Below are 20,324 nucleotides of genomic sequence, written 5' to 3'. Positions count from 1 at the left end.
TTAATCCTCCCATGAAAAATTTATATGATCACTGCAGATAGTCATCATAGAGTCTTTACTCTTCCTTTTGCCAGCACCCACATGGACCTTTGAAATCCCCCTGACTTTCTTCATTCTATTCTTGAATTCCTTTCCTTGTTTTTCTCCAGGCTATGTCTTGAAAATTTATGTTTAGGCTCATTATATGTTTTTGCATAATTCAAGAATCATAAATCATGTCAAATTTAGTTGTCTAGCCACCACCAAAATGGGTTATGAATTCAAATACAAAGACAACATCCAGCATTGACTCATACATTTTGGTTAGTTTCCCCCAAATTTTTGTGTACTGCTGGCTTCCCAGGTGAAGAATACTGATAACCATTTATTTCCTCCCACATAGTCCACTGGTCACGTACCTCCTTGTCTGGATAATTACTATGTGGTTCATGATAGCAGCAGATGCTCGGGTAGCTAGGTAGGAATAGGGGAGTGCTCTCCACCCACCAATCATATCAACACACAGAAGGAGCCCAGGGGTACCAGAGTGGGAACCAAGGCCTCTGTGTGAGCCACTGGGCCTGATGCCTGATTGAAAGTCCTCGGCTGAGTGTTGACTTAAGAAACACATCATTTTTTCCATAATGTGTACTAATAGCAACTCAATAAATATTTTTCTCATCCCTTCATGAAGTTTTTAAAAAATATATTATACACTTAAATCATCACCAACAAAGGGATGGTGTAAAGCATGATCATTATGTCAAATCTTAAACATTAACAACATTTGGGTTTATGGTCTATCACCATATGTAGTTTTCTTTAATATTCTAACTGAAGCATTTGAAGATATTGAGATTTTTTTTCTGTACATCTGAATTATTTTTTAAGGTCACTCTTAAAGATTCAGTCTGGAAATTAATGTCCTTATTGACCCAGAATTGTTTTATAGATGATCACAGATAGCAGTAGCATCCAGGAGTTTTGGCAATGGATTCTTTGTTCCTCTCATCTACATTCTGTGGGGGCAGAAAGAGGCATCAAAACCAGCTCCAGCATGTCTGGGTCACCATGTGTGGCCATCAAACCATTTAAAGGGCTCTTTTCACGGCATGAGGGAGCTGGTTTAGATAATCCAGCACTCTGTATTTATTCATTTGTTTAGTCAGGCAATGAAATGAATTGAATTTACACACACTCTACCAGGGACTGGGGATATGGGTAAGAGATTCATAAAAGAATGAAAGTTAGAAAGCAAGCAGCCTCAGTAATCACAGCTTTAAATGAACTTTAATTGTATTTGTTCTGGTTGTTTTTGACTGGCAATCAAATGCATCATTAAAGATGTTACTATTATTGACTTAGAGCCTGTATTGCTTCAGTTGCCTTCACACATAATTTCAAACTGTCTTATTAGGCACATTAACTGTGTGTTCTTTGTGGCCTTTATTCAGTTGCTAGGTTCTTGATAATGATGCTTTCATTACCACCTCTTCTTACAAAACAAATTGCAGAGTGGAAGGCCAATAATCCTTTTATTAAAGAAACTATATATTGGAGAGTAGTTCAAAAGAAGTCTTTTTCATAAAACTTATGAAGGCATTGAGAGATTTTTTGCCCCACAAGTTTAAGACTTCTAAAGTTTTAGAAAATGCTTTATGTTTCATGATTCATTTGTGGTTATAACAAAGACAGATAATCTGTTTTCAAAATAAAGATATGATTGCCAACAAACTTGTCAATTTTCCATAAATTTAGGAAGGATAGACTAGCTGCCAATTTAGGCTCTACCCAATATTTTACACTTTACCTAGGGATGTGGATCATTCAGTTAAAAGTGCTGGGAAAACTGTAAATCCATATGCAACAAAATGAAATTGAATCCCTTTCTCTCACCATGCACAAAAGTTAACTCAAAATAGATCAAGGAGCTTGATATCAAATCAGAGACTCTGCGTCTGATAGAAGAAAAAGTTGGCTCCGATCTACATACTGTGGGGTCGGGCTCCAAATTCCTCAATAGGACACCCATACCACAAGAGTTAATAACTAGAATCAACAAATGGGACTTACTCAAACTAAAAAGTTTTTTCTCAGCAAAAGAAACAATAAGAGAGGTAAATAGGGAGCCTACATCCTGGGAACAAATCTTTACTCCTCACACTTCAGATAGAGCCCTAATATCCAGAGTATACAAAGAACTCAAAAAATTAATCAGTAAGAAAACAAATAACCCAATCAACAAATGGGCCAAGGACCTGAACAGACACTTCTCAGAGGAGGACATACAATCAATCAACAAGTACATGAAAAAATGCTCACCATCTCTAGCAGTCAGAGAAATGCAAATCAAAACCACCCTAAGATACCATCTCACTCCAGTAAGATTGGTAGCCATTATGAAGACAAACAACAACAAGTGCTGGCGAGGATGTGGGGAAAAGGGTACACTTGTACATTGCTGGTGGGACTGCAAATTGGTGCACCCAATTTGGAAAGCAGTATGGAGATTTCTTGGAAAGCTGGGAATGGAACCACCATTTGACCCAGCTATTCTCCTTCTTGGTCTATTCCCTAAAGACCTAAAAAGAGCATGCTACAGGGACACTGCTACATCGATGTTCATAAGCACAATTCACGATAGCAAGACTGTGGAACCAACCTAGATGCCCTTCAATAGACGAATGGATAAAAAAAATGTGGCATTTATACACAATGGAGTATTACTCTGCATTAAAAAATGACAAAATCATAGAATTTTTAGGGAAATGGATGGCATTAGAGCAGATTATGCTAAGTGAAGCTAGCCAATCCCTAAAAAACAAATGCCAAATGTTTTCTTTGATATAAGGAGAGTAACTAAGAACAGAGTTGGGAGGAAGAGCATGAGAAGAAGATTAATATTAAACAGGGACAAGAGGTGGGAGGGAAAGGGAGAGTGAAGGAAAATTGCATGGAAATGGAAGGAGACCCTCATTGTTATACAAAATTACATACAAGAGGAAGTGAGAGGAAAGGGAAAAAAACAAGGGGGAGAAATGAATTACAGTAGATGGGGTAGAGAGAGAAGATGGGAGGGGAGGGGATGGGGGATAGTAGGGGATAGGAAAGGCAGCAGAATACAACAGACACTAGTATAGCAATATGTAAAACAGTGGATGTGTAACGGATGTGATGCTGCAATCTGTATACGGGGTAAAAATGGGAGTTCATAACCCATTTGAATCAAAGTGTGAAATATGATATGTCAAGAACTATGTAATGTTTTGAACAACCAACAATAAAAATTAAAAAAAAAAAGTAGAAATGAAGCCAAAGGCCATCAGAACCTTACGGCTTATATAATTGGCTCCCTGTGGGTAACTTTTGCAAGCATAAGTCTATTAAAAATAAGAAGGAGGGTAAGGGAGAGGATGATTGGAAAAGAACAGAACAAATAGAAAAGGGAGAGGAAGAGAAGGGAGAAATGAGAAGGAAAAAGGAGTGTAGAGAAGGGGAAAAGGAGATGACGGGTGAAGAGAAGATGAGAGAGAAAAAAAAATCAGGTGAGAGGGCAAGGAGGGAGAGGAGCCAAGGGAAGGGGCACACTGTGGTTGGGGATTATTTTACCTCTTGATCACCCTCATCTTTGGAGAGATATCTTCTTGGGGGCGCTCGTTCATCTCCAGTCCTGTGTCCCAGTGAGGCTGGCAATTAAAACCCTACCCCCCCACCCCCGACATTAAGGAGGGTACAGAGCTGGGCCTGTGATCTGAGCCAGCCTAAGCAAAATAATTCCCCTTAGATGTTTCATATTGGAACTTGGGGAAAGGAACAGCCTTTTCGTTATATTGAGACTGCATGATGTCAGACCTAAAATTATATGTCTTTCCTTGACTTGTGAGAACCGAGACTGATGACTGAACTGTAAGTTCTCTGTCCTGTTCTGCTCCTATAGATTAATCCCCAAGCCAGTCAACCTTCTTTATCCAACAGACCAAGGGCAATTTTTATTTATCTCAAGGAGCTGGTTTCAGGTCCTGCAAACTGCTCTGAATCATTCAAATAATCCAATCACATTCTATTGTTGGAACCAGGGGGCCCCTTGCTCTCTGGATACCACAAAGGCTGCTTCCAAAAGCCCCTGGTTACTCACTACTCTGCAGAGTGCAGCCCATGGCCCCGTGTGTCATGCATCATCCTCTCCTCTGAGCTGTGAGTATAAGTGACTAATGAACTGCGTAGATCTTATCTGTGCAGTATCAAGTGTCATATGTTCAGCCAACTCTATAACCCTCAGGTGGGATTCCTCTTTTACTAATGGGGTGGAAAAGAGACAATTAAAACAACATGTGCTTTAAATCAGCATATTATAGTGATGCAGCCACATCAATGTTTATAGCAGCCACAAAAAGCTAAGCTATGGAACCCACCTAGGTGCCCTTCAGCAGATGAATCGATAAAGAAAATGTGGTATGTATACACAATGGAATATTACTCAGCATTAAAGATGAATGAAATTATGGCATTTGCTGGTAAGTGGATGGAGCTAGAGAATATCATGCTAAACGAAATAAGCCAAACCCCCAAAATCAAAGGTCAAATATTCACTCTGATACATGCATGCATGGGGAAGAATAGAAGTTCATTGGATTAGACAGAGGGGAATGAAGAGAAGAGGAAGAAATGACAATAGGAAAGACAACAAAATGAATCAGATATAAGTTTCCCACATTCATTTACGATACACAACCAGTGTAACTCCACATCATATACAACCACAAGAATTGGAAGTTATACTCCAGGTATATATAATATGTCAAAATAAGCTCTACTGTCATATATATCTAAAAATAACAAATAAAAATAGAAAAAAACCTCAACAAAATGTGATGCAAATTAGTTGATACCAGGTCAGCCTTCTACCCTGTAAATTTGTTGGTGCAAAACCAACAGAAAAAGAAGGGCAGAATTGGTACTTACAGAGACAGACTTTCGGACTGAGAATTCCTTGTTTTATTCACCCTGGAGCATCTGCTTTTCCTACTATTTTCTCTTAAATTTTCATTTTTACTTTTTTAGTTTGATTAGGGATTTTTTCAATGTCATCAAGAGATTATGGATACAAGCAGTAAGGGAAGAAATCAGGAAGAAAAAAAATAATCAAAGGAAAGTTGTCATACATGTGAGTTGGAACAAGAACCCCAACATTAATCAGTGAAACCAATGATATTTGATTGTTTGTATTTTAATTGAAATTAGTAGGTTTTTTCTTAAGTAAGTGCATAATTAACTGATATATTTCTTCTAGAATGAAAGAGTATATAAAAGATAAAGAAAGCAAGGGATAGTCTACCATTGTGAACAAGGAAAAAAGCTCAGGTTGTATAAGTCATGTACTGCAGTAGGCTAATGAAGAAAATAAAATATTAAGAAATTAGAGTATTACCTATCAACTTGTATTTATACTTAAAAGTGCTATTTTTAATGATATAAAGTTTATATCTTGGAGTATTAAGGGGTCTTAAAGTCCATAACCTGATGATCTTTTAAAAATTATTTTTTATGGAAACAAAATTCACCTAACATAAAATTAACCATTTTCAAGTTTATGATTCAGTGTTCGTTGAGGTCATTCACAAGGCAACCATTGCCTCTATCTATTTTCAGAACATTTTGATCTTTCCTAAAGGAAACAACATGTACATTACACCGTTTCTTCTCATAGCCCAGCCCCAGCAACCACTAATCTGCTTTTTGTCTTTTTAGATTTACCTATTCTGATATTTTACATAAATGAAATCAGACAATATTCGGTCCTTTATGTCTATCTTCCTTTATTTAGCAAAAAGTTTTTGAGGTTTATACATCTTTCCCCATGTACCGTATTCCTTTTTGTGGCTGAATAATATTCCATTATATGGACATACCATATAGTATTTATCCATTTGTACACCAATTGACATTTGCATATTTCCTTCATTGGGCTATTATTATAGTACTGCTAAATACATTTCTTTACAAGTCTTGAATATCTATTTTCAATTCTTTTGGATATAAACCTAAGAGTAAAACTGCTGTCTCATATGTCAATTCTAATTTTAACTTTTGAGGAACCACCAAACTTATCTACAGGAACTGCAATATTTTACATTCCCACCAGCAATGCATAAGGATTTCAACTGCAAAGCTTATTATTATGTGCTTGATTTGCATTTACCTAATGACTGATAATGTTGAGTTTCTTTTCATGTGCTTCTTGGCCATTTGTGTGTATTTTTTTAGAGAAATGTCTATTTAAGACCTTTGCCCATTTAATTAGGCTGTTTGTACTTTAGTTGTTGGATTTTTAAGAGTTATTTACATGATATGAATACTATATCCTTATCAGATGTGTGATTTGCTAATATTTTATTCCATTCTACAAGATATCTTTGTAACATAATGATTTTGTACAGACCATTTCTATTCTTTCTCTAACTAATGTAAATGAGAATTTCTCCTATGTGTATTATCATTGAGTATCTATTTTCAACTTCATCCATACAATGAGAGGTTTTGCTAGAGTCACTGAATAAGAATAGAGTCTATATGACCCACCTCCCTAGCCACAGTCTTTGGTTTACACCTAAACTTAACTGTATCTTACAACCCTAGACACAGATATTGGTCAATCATGCAAGCCAGATTAATCAGAATTCTTCCCTAGACTCTTCACTATCTTTTCATGAAGCTGTGATTGTATTAGCTTAGAATCTACCATCAGTCATATTTCTTCTTGCCTAGAATGATAGTAGAAGAAGGTCAAACGAACATATTGTTTTAGTTAGCTTTTTCATGCGGTGACCAAAACACCCAATAAGAACAATTTAGGGGAAGAAAAGTTTATTTGGGGCACATGGTCTCAGAGGTTTCAGTCCATAAATGGTTGACTCCATTTATTTGGACCCAAGGTTGGGCAGCACATCATGGAGGAAGGGCATGGGAGAAGGAAGCTGCTCTCTTTATGGCAGCCAGGAAGAGGGGGGGAGAAAGAATATGAGAAGGAAGGGGCCACAGGGCACGCCTCCAGTGATCCACCTTCTCCAGCCACGCCCCACCTGCCTACAGTGGTGGGTAGGCAAAATCACCAGTGCATTCAAACTAGGAGGGGTTGTTTAGGTTGTAGCTTTCATAATCCAATCACTTTACCTCTGAACATCCTTGCATGAACCCAGGAGCTTTTGGGGGGACACATGATACTCAAACCATAACACACAGAGCAAGTCTAACGGTATTTGAGTCCTTGGTTCTAGCTAGCTCCACACCTGCTTTGACTGTAAGTTAGTTATGGAAATAATATACTTCCCCTTTGGTTTAGGCTGGTGTGCTTTAGATTTTTAGATTTCCAGGTGATGTGGTAACATTATCTTGTGGGCATATCTCATAACTTCATAGCACTGTCACATTATAGGTTTACATTCTGCCTAGTGCTAATCTTAACTTTTGCTATAATTCTTCCCCAGAACTGGCATCTACTGGCTTCTCTCAACAAATTAATGACTAATAAGAAAATTGAAATTACTTCTGGTGGAACTATTTTATTGCTCTTTCTTTTTGAAAATATACACTAAAATTATTGGCCAGCTGCCCAAAACTTGAAATGCAGAGGCATTTTGAGAATTATTTAAATACCATGACCCTGTTTGCAGTTTCTATCAGTCACTGGAAGAATGCTATAAAAAGAGCATTTATGAAAAAGAATGTGTTGTGTAACCATCTGTGGTAGATGTAGGTGGTCTAAAAACTATTTATTTTATTCCCACTTTCACTCAGAAACTTTTTAAAACATGTGAATACCATTCAACCAAAGGAAGTCATCTAAGCCCTTTATTTGGAATTATTTTAAATAATCCTTTCTGTATTTTCTAAGTTGGATTGTATAATTAGCTAATCTATCTACCTATTGTGATATTAGGTGGTAAAAAATGTCATGCATCCTGTCTTTGGTGTAATTGCATACATTCCTTTTCAATTTCCTTTTGTTGGCTTTAGCTATATTTTGTATGATAGCTTTAATAACTAGGATGTCTTTGGGGTGAAGAAAATCCCTAGTTTCCGATCTTTGTTATTTGCAAATTAATGGCTCTAAGTATCACATAAGCACTTCCATGATTGTTTGTCTTGGTGTGGCCCATGAGGCAAATGATTTCCATTATCAAAATTATGCTGTTATTTGATGTGAGCCCTTGGTATTTTTCTGTTTTCAGTAAAAGTTCAGGAATGATCTGTCGGAAATCTCTTGACAAAGTTTAACAAGATCATATTGTTGAACTGGTAAACTTGGAATTTCCTTTACTAAGAATTCTAGCTTCCGAGCTTAAGTTTTTCTAAATTTATAGCTATTTTTCCTTCTGCCTTTGTTTCTTGCACTATTCTTATTTCAATAAACTATTTTATTAACTTTATCTTGTTATTTAATATTGATTACAGCTAAATTGTATAGATAGGGTAACATAACAAGTTCATGCTTTGAATTAATTACAAAGATAGGAAAAAGCTTCACTTAACTGATGGAATGACTCTGAGCTCTTGCCTGGAGTTCCACATAAAAGAGACCAAGAGGAAAATCTGACTATGGCTTTCTCCAAGTTAAGGGACAACTTCTAAGCTCTGGTTCTTACACAGCTTTTTCATAAATTACCCTCATTGTTGCTTCCAATAACCTATAATACAAGACTCTCTAATTTTATTTTTTCTAATTTAAAATTTTCTTTTAATTTTAAATTTATTTATTCTAATTGTTATACATAATAAAAGAAAGCATTTCAATTCATAGTACACATACAGAGCACAATTTTTCATGTTTCTGGTTATACACAAAGGAGAGTCACACCATTCGTGTCTTCATACATGTACTTAGGGTAATCATGTCCATCTCATCCCACCATCTTTACTACCCCCATGCCCCCTCCCTCCCTTTCCCTCCCCTTTGCCCTATCTAAAGTTCCTCTATTCCTCCCATGCTCTACCCTCCCACCCCCATTACGGATCAGCATCCACATACCAGAGAAAACATTCAGCTTTGATTTTGGGGATTGGCTTAATTCACTTAGCATGATATTCTCTAACTCTATCCATTTACTTGCAAATGCCATTATTTTATTCTCTTTTATTGCTGAGTATGTATGTGTATGTGTGTATATATATGTATATTTTATGTATATATATATATATACTCACATAAATACAGTTACCTCATATTAGACAAAGGCGCCAAAAACATATATTAGAGAAAAGAGCTTCTTCAACAAATGGTGCTGGGAAAACTGGAAATCCATATGTAGCAAAATGAAATTAAGCCCCTATCTCTCACTGTGCACAAAATTAAACTCAAAGTGGATTAGGACCTAGGAATTAGACCAGAGACCCTGCACCTAATAGAAGAAAAAGTAGGCCCAAATCTTCATCATGTTAGATTAAGCGCTGACTTCCTTAATAAGACTCCTATAGCACAAGAAATAAAATCAAGTATCAATAAGTGGAATGGATTCAAAATGGAAATCTTCTTCTCAGCAAAAGAAACAATCAGTTTGGTGAAGAGAGAGCTTATAGAATGGGAGCAAATTTTTACCACCCACACAACAGATAGAGGTCTCTCTAATTTTAATGATGCTCAGAACTTCTAGCAGATTTACCAGCTGTGATATGTACTAACTTTGGAGTAAACTTGTTTTCAGCTATTAGTTTGGATGTTTTCCATTATAATATAAGTGGACCAAGATCTATTTGTTTGAACAGTAAAGAAATAGCGCACAATTCACAATAGTCAAACTATGAACAAGACTAGGTGTTCATCAATGGATGAATGTATAAAGAAAATGTGTGTTCAACATCTTTAGTAATTAGAAAAATGTGAATCAAAACTACTCTATGATTTCATCTCATCCCAGTCAGAATGGCAGTTATAAAGAATACAAGCAATAATAAGTGTTGGAGAGGATGTGGGGGAAAAGGTACACTCATACATTGCTGGTGGAACTGCAAATTGGTGCAACCACTTTGAAAAGCAGTGTGGAGATTCCTCAGAAAACTTGAAATGGAACCACTATTTGATCCAGCTATCACACTCCTTGGTCTATACCCAAAGGCCTTAAAATCAGCATACTATAGTGATATAGCCATACAAGTGTTTATAGAGGCTGAATTCACAATAGCTAAATTGTGAAACCAACCTAGATGCCCATCAATAGATAAATGGATACAGAAACTGTGATATATATACACAATGGAATTTTTACTCAGCATTAAAGGAGAATAAAATAATGGCATTTGCAAGTAAATGGAAGGAGTTGGAGAATATCATGCTAAGTGAAGTAAGCCAATCCCCAAAAACTAAAGGCCGGATGTTTTCTCTGATTAGTGAATGCTGATCTATGATGGAGGAGAGGCATGGGAAGAATGCAGGAACTTTGGATTGGGCAAAGAGGAGGGTGGGAAAGGGTTATGTGGATAGGAAAGATGGTAGAATGAGATGGACATCCTTACCCTAGGTACATATATGATTGCATGAATTGTGCATCTCTACACCATGTACAACCAGAGAATTGAAATGTTGCACTCCATTTGTGTATAATGAATTGAAATGCATTTTCTGTTACGTACAACTAAATAGAGCAAATGATAATAATAATAATAATAAAAAATGTGGTATAGATGTACAGTAGAGTTAATAACCTATAGTATACGGGAAATTTGGTTACAAAAGGTAGCTATTCGTTATTCTACACATAGCTGGAACCTTGTTTAATGGTCATCTCCACCCCATGGAGCTGTGTTCACCCTGCTCTAAAGGATGTATAGACGCATATAACAAAGGCGGGCTTTATTTTGTGATGAGGAGTATTTGAGATTCTTTTTCTTTTTCTTTGTTCATAGGTTTTTTTTTATTGTTGGTCGTTCAAAACATTACATAGTTCTTAATACATCATATTTCACAGTTTGATTCAAGTGGGTTATGAACTCCCAATTTTACCCCGTATACAGATTGCTGTATCACATCAGTTACCCTTCCATTGATTGACATATTGCCTTTCTAGTGTCTGATGTATTCTGCTGTCTGTCCTATTCTCTACTATCCCCCCTCCCCTCCCCTTTTCTCTCTCTACCCCTTCTACTGTAAATCATTTCTTCCATTTGTATTATCTTGTCTTACCCCTCCTTTCCTCTTATATGTCATTTTGTATAACCTTGAGGATCGCCTTCCATTTCCATGCGATTTCCCTTCTCACTCCCTTTCCCTCCCACCTCTCATCCCTGTTTAATGTAAATCTTCTTCTCAAGCTCTTCATCCCTACCCTGTCCTTGTTTACTCCCCTTATATCAAAGGAGTCATTTGGTATTTGTTTTTTAAAGATTGACTAGCTTCACTTAGCATAATCTGCTCTAATGCCATCCATTTCCCTAAAAATTCTATGATTTTGTCATTTTTTAATGCAGAGTAATACTTCATTGTGTATAAATGCCACATTTTTTTATCCATTCATCTATTGAAGGGCATCTAGGCTGATTCCACAATCTTGCTATTGTGAATTGTGCTGCTATGAACATCGATGTAGCAGTGTCCCTGTAGCATGCTCTTATTAGGTCTTTAGGGAATAGACCGAGAAGGGGAATAGCTGGGTCAAATGGTGGTTCCATTCCCAGCTTTCCAAGAAATCTCCATACTGCTTTCCAAATTGGCTGTACCAATTTGCAGTCCCACCAGCAATGAACAAGAGTGCCCTTTTCCCCGCATCCTCTCCAGCACTTATTGTTGTTTGACTTCCTAATGGCTGCCAATCTTACTGGAGTGAGATGGTATCTTAGGGTAGTTTTTTTTTTTTTTTTAAATATATATATATATATATATATATATATATATATATATATATATATATATTATTTTTTAGTTGTAGTTGAATACAATACCTTTATTTTATTTATTTATCTATTTTATTTTATTTTTTTATTTATTTTTTTTTTTTATTGGTCGTTCATAACATTACATAGTTCTTAATACATCATATTACACGGTTTGATTCAAGTGGATTATGAACTCCCGCTTTTACCCCGTATACAAATTGCTGTATCACATCAGTTACCCTTCCATTGATTGACATATTGCCTTTCTAGTGTCTGATGTATTCTGCTGTCTGTCCTATTGTCTACTATCCCCCCTCCCCTCCCCTCCCCTCCCCTCCCCTTTTCTCTCTCTACCCCTTCTACTGTAAATCATGTCTTCCATTTGTATTCTCTTGACTTACCCCTCCTTACCTCTTATATGACATTTTGTATAACCCTGAGGATCGCCTTCCATTTCCATGCAATTTCCCTTCTCACTCCCTTTCCCTCCCACCTCTCATCCCTGTTTACTGTAAATATTCTTCTCAATCTCTTCGTCCCTACCCTGTCCTTGTTTACACCCCTTATATCAAAGGAGTCATTTGGTATTTGTTTTTTAAAGATTGACTAGCTTCACTTAGCATAATCTGCTCTAATGCCATCCATTTCCCTAAAAATTCTATAATTTTGTCATTTTTTAATGCAGAGTAATACTCCATAGTGTATAAATGCCACATTTTTTTTATCCATTCATCTATTGAAGGGCATCTAGGCTGGTTCCACAGTCTTGCTATCGTGAATTGAGCTGCTATGAACATCGATGTAGCAGTGTCCCTGTAGCATGCTCTTGTTAGGGCTTTAGGGAATAGACCGAGAAGGGGAATAGCTGGGTCAAATGGTGGTTCCATTCCCAGCTTTCCGAGAAATCTCCATACTGCTTTCCAAATTGGCTGCACCAATTTGCAGTCCCACCAGCAATGAACAAGAGTGCCCTTTTCCCCGCATCCTCTCCAGCACTTATTGTTGTTTGACTTATACAAAGAACTCAAAAAATTAGACAATAAGATAACAAATAACCCAATCAATAAATGGGCCAAGGACCTGAACAGACACTTCTCAGAGGAGGACATACAATCAATCAACAAGTACATGAAAAAATGCTCACCATCGCTAGCAGTCAGAGAAATGCAAATCAAAACTACCCTAAGATACCATCTCACTCCAGTAAGACTGGCAGCTATTTATCTATTTTAAATATTTATTTCTTAGTTTTTTGGTGGACACAACATCTTTGTTTGTACGTGGTGCTGAGGATCGAACCCGGGCCGCACGCATGCCAGGCAAGCGCGCTACCGCTTGAGCCACATCCCCAGCCCTCTTAGGGTAGTTTTGATTTGCATTTCTCTGACTGCTAGCGATGGTGAGCATTTTTTCATGTACTTATTGATTGGAGATTCTTTTTTGAAGGCAGTGATACTATCCCTGGAAATTGTAGATGTTTTCTCCTTCTACAGAAGAAACTTGGACTGGCACTCGGATGAGAATTTTTTTGTGAGTAGGTGTTGGTGGGAAATGTTCTCTATATTTTGATTTATACCTGGCCCTGGAAGAAATGAGAGAAAAATAATCTGAAACAAAGTTGTTGTCAGAATTCAATAACTGGAATACCACAGGAGGAGTTATTAAAGATAAAAGAACAAAGATTTAGGGTTTGTGAAGTTAGAATTGGGAACATTGTCTTATTTGCATTCTGATTCTTGCCCTGCTAAGCTTCCCATACGATCCCTTCCCTCCTTCCACATGGAGATTCTCCTTACCTGAAGTGAACTTTGACCCTGCACCTAATTATCCTCCTACCTGCTGCCCCTGGGGTTGATCTCTTAGGTGTGGTGAGGTCCTAAATCCCCAACGTGGGCCCTCTGTTTACATGGAGGGCTCTTCACCCAGCTCGGGATCTGATACCTGTGTTCTAATTCATGCTAGTCACACTGACTGCTTATCTAGTCAGTTTATACCACTAGGAGTTAAAATTTTGCTTTCACAATTTTTATAGCCATTTATTGAAAGAAGTAAATGGATTTGGTAAGTAGTTATATTCAAAGTTTTTTAAAATGGGAATTTTTTTATTCTTGGAAAAAAATAGGATTGCCAGAATAAAGAACTGATAGCACATGCTGACATCACTATAGCACATAATACAGCTACTATGTGTGATTTTCATAAATTTAAAAAGTCATATAATGATTCCTCATTTCCCATTAGTAGTAGCTCAAGTTACAGAAACAGGATTAGTAATTTGAAATTACATCTTAACTTTTTAGAACTGTACTGTGATACTTACTGATTAGACATATAAAAATAAGAATCTGGCTCTCTTTTGCCAGAAATGAATTTATAGAATACTTGTGTTTTAGGAGTTAATGCCATGATATGTGATTCAATCCATTTAATTGTGTTGCTCTTTACAGCAAAAGACAACTTAGAGTGGCAATAAATCATTTATGAGGCTGTATTATCTGTAAAATTTCTACAGCAGGCTGCCATTTATCTGTTTTGCATTTGTTATAATGAAATACCTGAGGTTGGGTAGGTTTATAAGAAAAAAAAATTATTTTGGCTCATAGTACTGGAGGTCCTAGTTTGTGGGTTTGCAGCAGTGATGTCTTTCTTCCCGGCAAGATCCTGAGGTGGCATAGAGCATTACCTGGAAAGAAACAAGGAGCATGTTTATGTGTTCTGGTCTGTGCTTATAAGGCTATCAGTATTTAGTCAGGGGGGCTTCACTATAATGATTTATCTATTCCTAATTACCTTCCAAAGACCCTACCATAGTCAGATTAAGTTTCTACTCTCTTAATATGTCACAGTGGGGACAATAGTGTCACAAACTGTATCTAGGCACATTTTACAGATGAGAAAACTGAGAGTTGAGTGATTGGTCCAGAGTCATAAAGCTCATAAGAGGCACAGGCAGAACCCACCCATTTGGCCTGACTCCCCTGACCTTATCCTCTAAACTTACATGGGCTCTGGGTAAAAGGGAACGCATTGTTTAAATATTATCTGTAACAGGAAAGCACAAGGAAATAGCAATAGAAGAGAAAGGAAAAAAAATATCAATCATCCATCTCGTGCAAATTAACAGGTACCCGGTGTCTACCAGCCCACCCTAAGTAAATGCTGGACAGAGCTGAGGTCAACAGAGTGTCCCTCACTAGAAAGAAAAGCTCAAGAGGTCCCAAAAGAACTATAGGTCCCTTCTGCTCCTTCTGTTGGGGATTGACCAGTCCTCAGCCATGAATGTTTTACTGGGAACATATTACCCTTGTTTTTGTTTAGCTCCCTTCCAGGGAAGCTGAAGCTCATCATGTGCCAGGAAGGAGGCTGGTGCTGGGGATGCACCTAAGAATGAACTTCAGCTCTTTACATTGGGAAGTGAACAGAGTTCATTTGCCGTTCTGCTGCTTTAAAACCATTGAAGAGGCCACATTTTGTTTCTCATCATGAGGCAGGAACCACATCCAGAATGTGAACCTGTTTTAGTCAGCTTTTGTGTTGCTGTGACCAAAAGACCTGACGAGAACAACTTGAGAAGGAAAGGTTCATTTTGGCTCACAGTTTCAGAGATTCCATCTGTGGCTGGCTGACTCCATAGCCCTGGGCCTGAGGAGAGTGAGAACATCATGGCTGAAGGGGGTGGAGGAAGCTTCTACGTGGCCACCAGGAAGCAGAGACAGAGGGAGAGCGCTACTCCCTAGAACCAAAATGTGAACTCCAAGGCACTTCCCCAGTGACCTGCTTCCTCTAGCCACACCCTACCTACCTACTGTCGCCATCCAGTTAATCCATATCAATGGATTAATCCACGAATTAATGTATAGTTTTCATAATCTAATTTTTGAACATTCTTGCATTGTCTCACACATGAGCTTTTGGGAGATACCTCATATCTAAACCATGACAAAACCCCAACAGGTGAACCTGGGAAGCTTGAACCCTTCCTGTTATAGTGACTTCTCCTTCCTTCCTTTTTTCTTCTTCAGACTAGTCATACTTGTCATATGAATTACATGGACCTTCTTCCTAGATTCAAACCACACAGTGGCCAGCTCCTGTCTCCATGTAACCCAGACTCTGTGTCCAGAATCAAAGGAGAGACCCAGTGAAACTCCCAGGGCAGCTCTCTCTAACTAGCCACAAGGCAGTCAGGAGGGTCCTGGGACCTGGTGAGAGGGAAAAGTTTCCCTTCCTGAATCCCCATCACTAACTTTGAGGGTGGGAGAGGACACCGTGTGCCATGCCGTCTCTCATGGGGGCCTGGTGGTTGTCCTCATCTGGTTTTATTTCTTAGCAAATTCATCAAGGGGTTCAGAGGTCTTTGTCTGGAGCATTTCCTAAGCCAATCTGGCTGTTTATAAAATATCAAAGACTTCTTTTGTATAAAATTTTGGTCATCTATGGAAGTTAAAAACAATTAAAATGGAAACAATTTTTATGGAGGAAAAAAAATTCAGCTAGGATTTTGACTAGGTTTGCATTAAATTTACAGATTAATTTAAGGAAATTTTAGATCAACATAAACGATTAAGACTTTCCATATAGATAGAGGAGCGTGGAATGTTACTATTGATTGAGATTGAGATCTAATAATGCAATTCAATCTTTGTCCTCATCCCTTTTCTTTTTTTTTTCTTTTTTTTTTATTGATTGTTCCAAACATTACAGAGCTCTTGATAAATCATCTTTCATACATTTGACTCTATTGGGTTTTGAACTCCCATTTCTACCCCAAATACAGATAGCAGAATCACATCTGTTACATACTCACATTTTTACATAATGGCGTATTAGTGACTGTCTTAATCTGCTACCTTTCCTATCCCCTACTATCCCCCCTCCACTCCCCTCCCACCTTCCCTCTCTGCCTCCTCAGCTGTTGATCAATTCTCTCCCTTTTTCCCCCCTCCCCCTTGCCCATCATAACCTCTTATACTTTTGTGTATCATTGAAGGTCTCCTACCATTTGCAAATCCTTTCCCTTCTCTTTCCCTTTCTCTCCCCCCATTTGTCTTTGTTTACAGTTAGTCTTTTCCTCATGCTCTTCCTTCCTGTTTTGTTCTTAGTTGCTCTCTTTATATCAAAGGAGACATTTGGCATTTGTTTTTTAGGGCTTGGCTAGCTTCACTTAGCATAATTTGCTCTAATGCCATCCATTTCCCTGCAAATTCTATGATTTTGTCATTTCTTATTGCTGCATAATACTCCATTGTATATAGATGCCACATTTTTTTTATCCATTCATCTATTGAAGGGCATCTAGGTTGGTTCCACAGTCTAGCTATTGTGAATTGTGCCGCTATAATCATTGATGTGGCCGTATCCCTATAGTGCGCTCTTTTAAGGTCCTCAGGGAATAGTCCGAGAAGGGCTATAGCTGGGTCAAATGATGGATCCATTCCCAGCTTTCCCAGGAATCTCCATACTGCTTTCCAAATTGGCCTCACCATTTTGCAGTCCCACCAGCAGTGTACAAGTGTACCCTTTTCCCCACATCCTCGCCAACACTTATTGTTATTTGACTTCATAATGGCTGCCAATCTTACTGGAGTGAGATGGCATCTTAGGGTGGTTTTGATTTGCATTTCTCTGACTGCTAGAGATGGTGAGCATTTTTTCATGTACTTGTTGATTGATTGTATGTCCTCCTCTGAGAAGTGTCTGTTCAGGTCCTTGGCCCATTTGTTGATTGGATTATTTGTTATCTTATTATTTAATTTTTTGAGTTCTTTGTACATTCTGGAAATTAGGGCTCTATCTGATGTGTGGGGGGTAAAAATTTGTTCCCAGGATGTAGGCTCTCTATTTACCTCTTTTATTGTTTCTCTTGCTGAGAAAAAACTTTTTAGTTTAAGTAAGTCCCATTTGTTTATTCTTGTTGTTAACTCTTGGGCTATGGGAGTCCTATTAAGGAATTTGGAGCCCGACCCCACAATATGTAGATCGTAGCCAACTTTTTCTTCTATCAGACGCAGTGTCTCTGGTTTGATATCTAGCTCCTTGATCCATTTTGAGTTAACTTTTGTGGCTGGTGAGAGAAAGGGATTCAATTTCATTTTGTTGCATATGGATTTCCAATTTTCCCAGCACCATTTGTTGAAGATGCTATCCTTCCTCCATTGCATGTTTTTAGCCCCTTTATCAAATATAAGATAGTTGTAACTTTGTGGATTAGTCTCTGTATCCTCTATTCTGTACCATTGGTCTACCCGCCTGTTTTGGTACCAGTACCATGCTGTTTTTGTTACTATTGCTTTGTAATACAGTTTGAACTCTGGTATCGCTATACCTCCAGATTCACACTTCCTGCTTAGAATTGCTTTTGCTATTCTGGGTCTTTTGTTTTTCCATATGAATTTCATGATTGCTTTATCTATTTCTTCAAGAAATGCTGTTGGGATTTTGATTGGCATCGCATTAAACCTGTAGAGAACTTTTGGTAATATCGCCATTTTGATGATGTTAGTTCTGCCTATCCATGAACAGGGTACATTTTTCCATCTTCTGAGATCTTCTTCTTCTATTTCTCTCTTTAGGGTTCTGTAGTTTTCATTGTATAAATCTTTCACCTCTTTTGTTAGGTTGATTCCCAAGTATCTTATTTTCTTTGGGGATATTGTGAATGGAGTGGTTTTCCTTATTTCCATTTCAGAGGTTTTGTTGCTGATATACAGGAATGCCTTTGATTTATGCGTGTTGATTTTATATCCTGCCACTTTGCTGAATTCATTTATTAACTCTAGCAGCTTCTTTGTAGACCCTTTTGGGTCTGTTAAGTATATTATCATGTCATCCGCAAATAGCGATAATTTAACTTCTTCTTTTCCTATTTTTATGCCTTTAATTTCTTTTGTCTGTCTAATTGCTCTGGCTAGTACTTCGAGAACTAAATTGAATAGAAGTGGTGATAGAGGGCACCCCTGTCTTGTTCCAGATTTTAGGGGGAATGCCTTCAATTTTTCTCCATTTAGGATGATGCTAGCCTGAGGCTTAGCATATATAGCTTTTACAATGTTGAGGTAAGTTCCTGTTATCCCTAGTTTTTCTAGTGTTTTGAACATAAAGGGATACTGTACTTTGTCAAATGCTTTTTCTGCATCTATCAAGATGATCATATGGTTCTTGTCTTTAAGTCTATTGATGTTGTGAATAGTATTTATTGATTTCCGTATATTGAACCATCCTTGCATCCCAGGGATGAATCCTACTTGGTCATGGTGCACAAGTTTTCTGATATGTTTTTGTATTCGATTCGCCAGAATTTTATTGAGAATTTTTGCATCCAATTTCATTAGAGATATTGGTCTGTAGTTTTCTTTCCTTGAAGTATCTTTGTCTGGTTTTGGGATCAGAGTGATGTTGGCCTCATAGAATGAATTTGGAAGAGCTCCTTCTTTTTCTATTTCTTGAAATAGCTTGAAAAGAATTGGTATTAATTCTTCTTTGAAGGTTTTGTAGAACTCCGCTGTATACCCATCCGGTCCAGGGCTTTTCTTGGTTGGTAGTCTTTTGATGGCTTCTTCAATTTCTTCCTTTGTTATTGGTCTGTTTAAATTTTGTGTGTCTTCCTGTCTCAATCTGGGCAAATCATATGCCTTAAGAAATTTATCAATATCTTCACTATCTTCTATTTTATTGGAATATAGGGTTTCAAAATACTTTCTAATTATCTTCTGTATTTCTGTAGTGTCTGTTGTGATATTGCCTTTTTCATCCCGTATGTTAGTAATTTGAGTTTTCTCTCTTCTTCTTTTCGTTAGTATGGCTAAGGGCTTGTCTATCTTATTTATTTTTTCAAAGAACCAACTTTTAGTTTTATCTATTTTTTCAATGGTTGTTTTTGTTTCAATTTCGTTGATTTCTGCTCTAATTTTAATTATTTCTTGTCTTCTACTACATTTGCTGTTGTTTTGTTCTTCCTTTTCTAGATTTTTGAGGCGTAGTGTGAGTTCATTTATTTGTTGGTTTTTTCTTTTTTTGAGAAAAGAACTCCAAGAAATGAATTTCCCTCTTAAAACTGCTTTCATTGTGTCCCATAGATTCCGGTATGTTGTGTCTGTATTATCATTTGACTCTAAGAATTTTTTCATCTCCTCCTTTATGTCTTCTGTAACCTATTGATCATTCAATAACATATTGTTCATTTTCCATGTGGTGCAAGGTTTTTCCTTCCTTCTTTTATCATTGATTTCCAATTTCATTCCATTATGGTCAGATATGGTGCATGGTATAATCTCCACAACTTTATATTTACTAAGAGTTGCCTTATGACATAATATGTGGTCTATCTTTGAGTAGGATCCATGTGCTGCTGAGAAGAATGTGTATCCACTTGATGATGGTTGATATATTCTATATATGTCTGTTAAGTCTAGGTTGTTGATTGTGCTGTTGAGTTCTATAGTTTCTTTATTCAATTTTTGTCTAGAGGATCTGTCTAATGGCGA

General features: G+C 37.3%; 1 pseudogene; it reads right to left on the bottom strand.

Annotated features, from left to right (window-relative positions):
• LOC113196513 (small ribosomal subunit protein eS24 pseudogene) lies at nucleotides 1–430 on the bottom strand (annotated as a pseudogene).
• Nucleotides 431–20,324: the final 19,894 nt, after the last annotated feature.

The sequence above is a fragment of the Urocitellus parryii genome, chromosome 3 (genome assembly GCF_045843805.1).
Source record: "Urocitellus parryii isolate mUroPar1 chromosome 3, mUroPar1.hap1, whole genome shotgun sequence".
NCBI lineage: Eukaryota > Metazoa > Chordata > Mammalia > Rodentia > Sciuridae > Urocitellus > Urocitellus parryii.
This window is presented reverse-complemented; position numbering and strand designations above follow the sequence as displayed.